Here is a 10,337-nt window from a genome sequence, read left to right as displayed (position 1 = left end):
AGTTTATATATGTTAATTATCTCTTGAATTTGAATAGTTTGTATTTATCTGTTCTATCTGCCTGGCTAAGAGGCATTTATATTTTTCTTGAGTTATTGGTGGTGTTCAAGGTTAAAACACCAGCAAAGGTTTTGATTGGGACTTGTAAGACCAATCAAGGTTTGGTAGAAACTTGCAAAATCTACCAGTTTAGGTTGGGTAGGCACCTACTAGTTTTCCTAAGGTATTATAGGCACGCAAAAGTCTTGCTAGTGCTTGAGAAGACCAACTGGATTTATTAAAACTCCCAAGAGGATTGCATGAGGAGAGGACATAGGTTAGGGTTGGCTGAACCTCTATAAAAATCCTATGTGCATTGTATGTCTTATTTTCTTTTTGCTTCATTTTGTTCTTGCTTTAAGTCTCAATAGTTATTTACTTTATCTTGCTAACTAACATTCTACTAATGACACTAACTTGAAAGCAATTATTTCACTTTCCCTGTTCATTTACAGTTCTCTAACTGCTTTACATTTGTACAACGAACATAGTTGCAACAATCATTTTACTAATCCATTTATATTTGCTAGCTGCAATATTTCATCACTTACATTTATTTCTAGCTGCAATATTTCATCACTTACATTTATTTTCTAAGTTATTTGATTTACTTGTTTACACTCCTAGTTAACTACATTATATTTGAAGTGTTCTTAAGTAGTTATTTAGCTTATTTGTTAAATCCTTTTATATAACTACTTGAATCATATATCGCATACACATTAAGCCTTCTATTTTACAACATTTAGTTACATTCATCCAAAGAAGGCTTAGATTTGGTTTTTGGGGAAAGCTTTTAAGTTATACCCAATTCACTCCCCTTTTGGATAAGGCCATTTAGTCCAACAAGGGATTAAACTACTTGCTTTCAATGATGTTGAAGGCTTATCAAAAGACAAAAAGTCATTGAGCCTTCAAATAATTGAAGATCAAAATTTTCTTTATAAAGTAATTCACTATCATAACTAAGTAGTCAATTACTACTCACAAAAAAGAATATTTCTTCTTTGGCAGTCAAATACTATCTCTTGGTAGTTGATTACTACTTGTGACTTAATCTTGATTGTCGTACTTGGTTGACTATTGTCTATTGGATAGTCAATTACTGATTAAAACCAGTGTGACACAACTATCATAAGTAGTCAACTACTAGTTAACACCATGTAAGCAACTCCTTATGGGCAGTCAACTATTGAGTATATCCTAACCTTAGAACATCAAGTAACTCCTATGGTCTATGAGTCAACTCCTTAAGCTTTCCAAACTTAGATTTTTCATAGTTAAATCTAATATTGAGTCTAGGAAAAGTTTAAGAAAAGAACCTTTTTCTAACTTAACTGTTGGTCTTTAAGGTTGTGGTAAAACTAAGGTAGGTTTGAGTTTAGCCCATCTTGTCATCTAATTTATATTAAGTCCTTATAAAAGTAAAACACTATGTAAAACTCTTGAACTTGATTTCTCCTTTTCCTTATTCTAGTCAATGAGAGTATATTTGCATTCCTTGAATGGGATTTAGTCCTTTTGAGGGAATTATCTAATATAAATACACACTTGTATTCTTAGAGCATTCATTCCTTGAATGGGCATTAATATTCTCAATGAGTTTGTTATCATCAATACATAGGGTCAACAAATCCATTAATTATACCTAAATCCAAAAATAATTTTTTAATATTTGGATGCAAATATTAATCATCAGATTTAGATCAAACTTGGATTAGATATCGATATAGAATAAAATGAATAAATCAAACTAAAATTGTTAATAAAATAAACTAATATATCATAAATTAAATAAAGAATTCAATTGAATGAGATTTAAACTTACAATTCTTCATCCATTGAAAAAATAAAAGAATTTATCATTCTTAAGATATACAACATTCAAACTAATCTTACTGATAAATAAATATTAATTTTAGTTTGTGTAGATGAAAGTACAAATATAAATGTTTAAAAATTTGTTGGATTGTTCTGAGTTTTACAACTCTTTAATTAGTGAACATACAACATCCAAACTAACTTTATTGACAAATAGATATTAACCTCATGTGGACATAAATACAAATGTAAATGTTCAAATGTCATCAAATTGTATAAACTAGATTAGAGTAATTTTTTTTACAAGTACAAATGCCCCATGCACATTGGTGACACAATTACTATTAATAAGAAAAATGGGACACACCCTTTTCATTTGCATCTATATTTGTTTGTGTGAATTCAAATTTAAATCCTATCCTATCCAATTGAGGTGGTCCAAATTCAATCCATTTATGATCAAAGGCAAGTATTGGCATTTCATAGTATAGATAAATTAATGTGCTGCTTACACAATTACTATTAATGCATGCACATTTCCATCAAATGTTAGATTCTATGATGGGCTTTGCACAAGAAACAATTTATCTAACTACATTTGGCCCAAATCTAAACAACCCAAAATGCCATAAAAGGCTTCAACAAATATTCAAAGTAAACAAGTAATAAGGCGGCAATAGTTTTCTAAACTTATAATTGTTATAGAGAATGGTCGTAGTTGTTGTTTTGAAGGGTGTTGTTAGTACTTTGGATGAAAATCTTGTTCACGTATAATAGCACCATAAAACCAATTAGCATATAAAGAAAGAGAAAAGAAATGTTTCCTAAATGCACTAGTTGTTTGTGATTTTAATATGGTATTCACATTTGTCTATATAGGTTGGGAAGGAAAAATACATGATGCTAGGGTTTTGTATGAGGTTACACACATCCCTAATGATAACTTCCCATTTCCCTTGCTGGTGAGAATTACAATCAACACATATTGATTTTACACACAATAATTTTTCTGAAAAATATTTTTATTGGTACAAATAAGTACTCTTTATGTGATTTTGCAAACATACACACATGAGATACTTTATGCCACCATATCAAAATTGACAAGTATTAGGAATTGAACTTCCAACATGCTTGTTCCAAAACTAAGGAAGAACACTTCAACAAGGCACATGCAAAATTGAGAAATGTGATTGATAGGGCATTTGGAGTTTTAAAAGCTTATCAATCCTAAAAAGGATGGCACCTTTTAATCTTCATGTCAATATTATCAACCTAATTTGCAGGTGTAAGATAAAATGTAGGGGAGTCTAAGATAAAAGAAAATGAATATGGGGAAAGTTCTCAAACACAAATTGACCCACAATTAATGACTCAACTGCATAAGGAGATTTCCTAGGAATTAGTGAATAGGACCATGCATTAAACTACTTGTTTGTTTATGATGAATGGTTCTCATTTTGGTAATGCACTTAAACCATTTTACAAATTTGCTTGTTTATTTATGTTGTAATATTTAGTATGGAAACTAGCATGATTAGGTATGTGAACAAGTTCACTCTTATGTGGGGACCATTAAATGGTTGTTAAGCAATTTTCTATCATGTGTAAGGGTGTAATCAAGCCGAGATGAGCCAAACTTTTGACATGTCTTGGCTCAACTCAACTAAAATACTACTAGGTTCAAGTTTGGGGTCGAATTTGGCTTGAAATAATTTTATAATATATATTATGAAATATACTTTTATATTCTATATATATATATATATATAAATCCAAACTTGTGAGCTTTCAAGTTGATCTTTTTATTAGTCGAGCCCGAGTTCAAATAACTAATCAAGTTTACCTCAAGATTTGAACTCAATTAGAATTTATTTTGAGCCTGAACTATTTGATTAAAGCTTGATTTGATTGCACCACTAATCATGTGTGCATGAAGGTCAGGTTATAGGGAACTTCACATGGTTGGGACTAATGAAAATGCACAAAGAGCTTCCTTACATTGTCCGATGTAGGACTAGCACACCCACTCATTTTATTGGGTTAATGAACCCATGACAAACCTAACTATGAATCTCAAAGAGTTCAACCAACTCACTTCATGGCTTATTGAAAACTAGAATGTAACAACTACTTGAGGAAGAGATGGCAATTAGATATTACATGCATCTCTTCTATGTAATGTAGTCTAGTTAGAGGTGTAATGTGGGTCGTGTTGGGTCGACACACAAGTTGGCATGGATTTTTTAAGGAAAATGAAAAATTAAAATAAATTAAGAAGATAGACAACAAATTGAAAATGAAATCTTAACATTTTATTCCATTTGAATTTTGATGTATATAGTTGTTTATATATGAAATAGTAAAATGAAAGTAATTAAAAAATGTAAAGACAACGAAAAGGCTTACCAAATGATCTACTATAATTGATGCAGTTAATATAATGCAATTGAACAATAAATATAAACAATTGTAGAAATGTAAATATAAAGCAATTAATATAAATGCTAGTGAAATTAGTAAGGTTAGTAAAGTTAGTAGCTCAATAACTAAACCAAAAAAATTTGTATATTGCATATCTAAATAAGATAAAACAAAATAAATTACAATGATTACAAGATAATCAGATTTTCAAATTTAAGTAGTTAGAGAAAAGTTAGTAGATGTTGGTAGCATAATAACTACAAAAACTTGAGAAGCAAAGAAAGATAAAACAATAAAAGCATAGAAACAAGGCATACAAGATTTTATTGAGATTTGACAAAAAACACTGCCTATGTCCTCTACCTTTGACCACCTCTAAGGATTTTCACTAACCAATTAGACTTCCAGGCACCAATAAAAGCCTTATAACCCATAGGACTTCCAGGTGCTTGCAATACCTAACTAGTTGAACTTATGGGTACCAACAAGAGTTAAACTAATAGAATTTGCGGGTGTTTACCAAAATTGTGATTGGGCTTTCGGGTGCCAATCAAACCTTGATGATGTTCAAACTAGAATACTAACTTGCACTCAGATATTACAAATGAAGTACAATGGTAAGTTACAACAAGAGACCCTCTAAAGCATATACAACATTTAGTTACAAGAGTTTTCTCTCACAACGCTCAGCTCAGTGAAGAGACCCGCAATAGATGGGTAAGATTGTATAAGCTCAAAATCTTTTCAACTTTTCTCACCTCTGAAAATCTTAAAAATATCTTCAACAAAAGTGACTTTTGCTAACTTTTTTTTACAAATAACTATACAACATATAAAATGATAGCTCAGGTTGTTTTTCTCTTGTTTTGAATTAAGCTAGAAACTTCTATTTATAGAGGTTTTGAGAGCAAATGATTGTTTTTTAGCCGTTAGAGGGATATTATAATCTTTTGTAATCTTTCAAAATGATTCCAACATGTTATAAAGGCTTACAAAACATAGTAGTCATTTAAGCCTTTAAGCAATAAAATTCATCAAAGGGAGGAATCTTTTTTTTCTTTCCAGGTCACCAAAGTCCTCTAAATTAATTGATTGAAATATATTCTACTCTTCAAAGTGTAAGCAAAACTATGTCTTAGCTGTCACAGGTAGTTGATTATGTTTTATAGTGTGGCATTTTCATGCCTCGACTATTGCAGGTAATTTAATCAACTATGCCTTTTGGGGTAATCAACTAATGATAGTTCAACACTTAGAACACCTTGAAAATATTTCTCAAGAGGTTTGAAAATTCTTTAATAACTTTCAATATGATTATTTAAGATCATAAAGTATATTTAAGTTCAAGAAAGCCTAGAAGTCAAATTTATTATAACCATTGGTCTCTAAGAATGACTTAAACTAAGTTAGGTTTTGTTGAGAATCAAAATAAGTGCATCCATACAACTAATTACACCAAGAACCTAAACATATCACCCATTGAACCGAAGCTTGAAGTAGATTTCTCCTCATTGAAATGTAGTAACATAAGTTCACTTTGAGTAGCTCTAAAGCCTTTGGCATTCTTTTGCAACTTTTGCATTCTTGGAATTTCTTAAAACATCTTCATTAGAGAGATAGATATTGGTGTAGAGATTATATATGAAAGCTCAAACAACTAAATCAAGCAATTCTTCCATATCTTCTTCATTAGTAGTAAACTTAATAAATTTGAGCTTAGAAAAGCTTACTTAGACTAGCTACATACTTAACACACCATTAATACTCAATGAGTTTGTTATTATTAAAATACATAGGGCCAACACTTTGCACTTGCATTATATAGGATTTTTCATAAACTATTTTATTAAAATTTTGGATGAAAATTTTCATATGTTTTTCATAATTTATGTTATTTTTATATTTTTCATATGCTTATAAATTATTTTATTGTTTTTAACATTTTAATTATTTTTAATGTTTTCTATATATATTTTTAATATTATTTTATTTTTATTAAAATTTTAGATGAAAATGTTTCTTACATATTTTGTGCCATTTTATTACATTTTAATTATGTTTAATGTTTTTATACATTTTAATACTATTTTATTAAAATTTTTTATGAAAATTTTCATATGTTTTACATATTTTATGCTATTTAATTATATTATATATGTGTTGTTTTTATAATTTATTTTATTATTTTAAATGATTTTAATGTTTTATGTTTTTTTACTATTATTTTATTGAAACTTTGGACAAAATATACAAAATAGTTCTAACTTAATTAAATTAGATTTATCAATTAATCTATTTCCAACTATAAAAATATTAACTTTCTAACGTAGGACAGAAACCGTGGTTGAGCTTGATATCGTGCAAGCTACACGTTGATAAGAAAAGACTTAGAATCCACTAGGTTGAACCTCTAGTAATGTGCCAGAAAATTAGAGAAACTCTCTAAAGAAATTGCATTTGAAAATTCACTGCTTGTAAATAAAGGCTTAGGGTCCCTTTTATAGGTCCTGAATTACAAGCTTACTCAAACTAGGAAACTAGTTCCTAACAGAAAAGGAAACAAATAAGAAAGTAGACAACTCCTACACACCTTTCTTAACTAACCTAAAAGGAAACAAACAAATAAAAACCCTACTAAGACTAGGAAACTCAAAAAAAAAAAAGAAACAAATAAGAAGGTTACGAGTGTTTTTGAAGGACTGTGCGTTTTCTTCCTTTCATTCCTTTTGAAAAGTTTCTTCCTATCCGATTGCTCCATGTATTTATTTGCAAACTACTCCACATCATTCACTTCCACTTGAAAGAAACCCGTCCCTAAGTTAATCTCTAAATAAGTTGGACCATTAGATGGAAAGTACTCATATAAATCAACAACATTGAAGGTTCTAGAGATATTCATGTCCTTAGGAAGATCAAACATAAGTATTTTCATTGATTTTCCTTAAGATCCGATAGTGACTATACTTCTTTGGCTTTAATTTGCTGTAAGCACCAATAAGAAACTAATCCTTATGCAAGAACACCATCACCTAGTCTTCAACATCAAATACCTTCTCTTGTCGTCGCTTGTCAACTACTACCTTGTACTTGGTGTTAGACTCTTCTAGCTTTTGTTTCACCTCCACTATAGTAGCTTTCTGATGTTCATCCATGGCTTTAGCTATGAAACCTGTACCAAAAACATTAGGCAACTTTACCAGATCTAGAACATGCCTGGGCTCCTTTGTGTAGACGATGGAGAATAAAGATATTCCCGTTGAACTATGAACAGTGTTGTTAAATGCACATTTTGCTTGAGCCAAAGTGTTGCCTCACTGTTTAGGCTTGTCAACACAGATTCTCCTAATCAAATTACCCAAGTTCTGTTTACTACCTCAGTTTTTCCATCCGTTTGAGGATGTGTCGTGCTACTGAAATTAAGTTCAGTGTTGAACTGCTTTCATAAAGTCAACCAGAAGTGAGCTAGAAACTTATTGTCCCGATCTAAGGTGATGGGCTTAGGCACTCCATGCAGGCACACAATCTCTTAGAAGAACAATTTTTTTACAAGCACTGCATTAGTAGTCTTGTGGCAAGGAATGAAATGCACCATCTTTGAAAATCGGTTGACTACTACGAACACAAAGTCTATAGATAAATCCTTCCAAGGTTCTGACGGCATTGGTGGAGGCATGTAAAGGCCTATGTTTTGAGATTGCCCCTTTGTGACTTAATAGGTAGAACACTTTCTCACATAATTTCCAACATCCTTCTTCAGTTGAGGCCAATAATACCTTTTTTCCACACTACTGATTGTCTTGTTTCTGCCAAGATGACAATCCAAACCTCCAACATGTAACTCACAAATCATCTTGTCCCGTAAGGATGTTCTAGGGAGACACAACTTGTTTCCCTTAAATAGAAAACCATCCTATACAAGAAAATCACCCATAAGCTGTCTAGTGGGTATGTTTATCCCATATGTTGCCAAAGTCCTCATCAGTTTCATAAAACTCCTTCAAGCATTAGAACCCAACAACTTCATTACTTATAGTGATGAGTAGAGTGGAGCATCTGTTCAACGCATCAGCTACACGGTTCAAAGCTCCAGATTTATGCTTGATAACATAATGAAACTGCTCTAAAAAAGTTGGCCACCTAGCATGAATCTTGTTGAAGTGCCACTGATTTCTGAAATACTTTAGTGATTGGTGGTCTGAATAGACCATGAACTCCCACTGAATCAGATAATGTTCCCAATTCTTAAGAGCTTGAATAACTGCATACGGCTCCTATTCATATGTTGACCACTTCTGTCATGCCTCGTTTAATTTCTCACTAAGGTAGGCTACTGGTTTACCTTCCTGAGATAGAACACCACCAATTCCAACCCCACAAGCATCACACTCTAGCTCAAAGACTTTGTCAAAGTTTGGTAAAGCTAGTAACGATGTAGAAGATAACCTATCATTGATTTCAACAATGCTTCTTCCAGACTCTTTTGTCCACTCGAACTTCCCTTTATTCAAACAATTGGTGATGATGGCCACAATGTTGCTGAAGTTTCAAATGAATCTCTTATAAAAAGTGGCCAAACCATGAAAGTTGCATACCTCCATCACAATCTTTGGAGATGGCCAATCCCAAATAGCTTGGATCTTTTGATCATCCACATGTATCCCATTAGTACAAACTATATAACCAAGGAACATCAATCTATCGATCATGAAGTGGAACTTTTGCATATTGACAAAGAGCTCACTCTTCTGTAGTACCGTTAGTACTTCTCATAGATGATGTATATGCTCTCCCTCATATTTGCTATGGATCAGAATATCATCAAAATAGACCACTACAAACTTGTTGATAAAGGGTCTAAGTACCTAATTCATCAACCACATGAACGTCCTAGGAGCATTAAACAGTCTAAAGGGCATCACCAACCACTCGCATAAGCCCTCCTTAGTTTTGAATGCCATTTTCCATTCATCGCTAGGCTTGATACGGATCTGATGATATCCACTCTTCGGGTCAATTTTGGAGAACATATTATGTCCTCTCTACTGGTCCAACATATCATCGAATTGAGGGATGGGATATCTATATCAGATGGTGATCTTGTTGATGGCACGATTATCAACACACATTCTCCAGCTTCCATCCTTTTTTGGCATCAACAATGCAGGTATTGCACATGGGCTGATGCTCTCTCGAATGTGCCCCTTTTGTAGTTGCTCCTCCACTTTCTCTCTTAGGATCTCACTTTCCTTTGAACTCATCTAGTAATGCGGTAGATTTGGCAGGGTGGTACTAGGAATCAAATCAATCCGATCTGATGATAAGGGACCGGATGTGGTTCTGTTGTCAGCTGCAAGTGATCAACTAGTCCCTTAGACACATAATTCTCACAACTGCAACTGTCTATAATCAGGTCACAGACATTTTGGTTGACCAAGCACTTGGATTAGAACTGCAGAGGATTCACTGCACCACACAAGTAACTGGTTCACCTTCCTCTCCATTGACCATATCATCGAATTCACCTTCGTTCAGGTCTGTGTCATGACAATGGTTGTCTTCCTCTTGATCTTGCTCATTTACCATGTGAATAGCGCCCTTCCGTAGAGGGCAATCATTGGATCTATCGCCGTACTCACCACACTTGTAGCAAGGACCATTAGGCACTAGCTTGGCATATGGGTTATTGTTGGTCCTGCTAATAGAAGCTCCAACCTAGGGTTTTGAGCCATCCTCTACTTGAGTCCTTCTAGGTTTTGCTCCAGATAGCTGGGTTTGATTAGCAACTTGGGGGTGCTTATCCTTGAGGGTAGAAGACTTCTAGGACTCTCCTTGCATGCACTTATAATTCTTTGTTCTTCTTGTTGATTGACACATTAGCAACCTCTTCGCTCTGAGTGCCAAATTGTGGGCTTCATCAACAAACCATATAGCCTGCATCCCTAATTATCTTGTATGGTGTACCTCAAACCATTGATGTATCTGATAGTTTATTGGTCTTTTGTCTCTTTGAGATTGCAGTAGGTTTGCATCCTCAGAAACGCCTCTGTGTATTC

This window comes from Nelumbo nucifera, chromosome 2 (genome assembly GCF_055504915.1).
Source record: "Nelumbo nucifera cultivar China Antique chromosome 2, China Antique-T2T, whole genome shotgun sequence".
In the NCBI taxonomy this organism is placed as follows: Eukaryota; Viridiplantae; Streptophyta; class Magnoliopsida; order Proteales; family Nelumbonaceae; genus Nelumbo; species Nelumbo nucifera.
The sequence above is the reverse complement of the archived record's forward strand: the minus strand, read 5'-3'. Positions refer to the sequence as shown.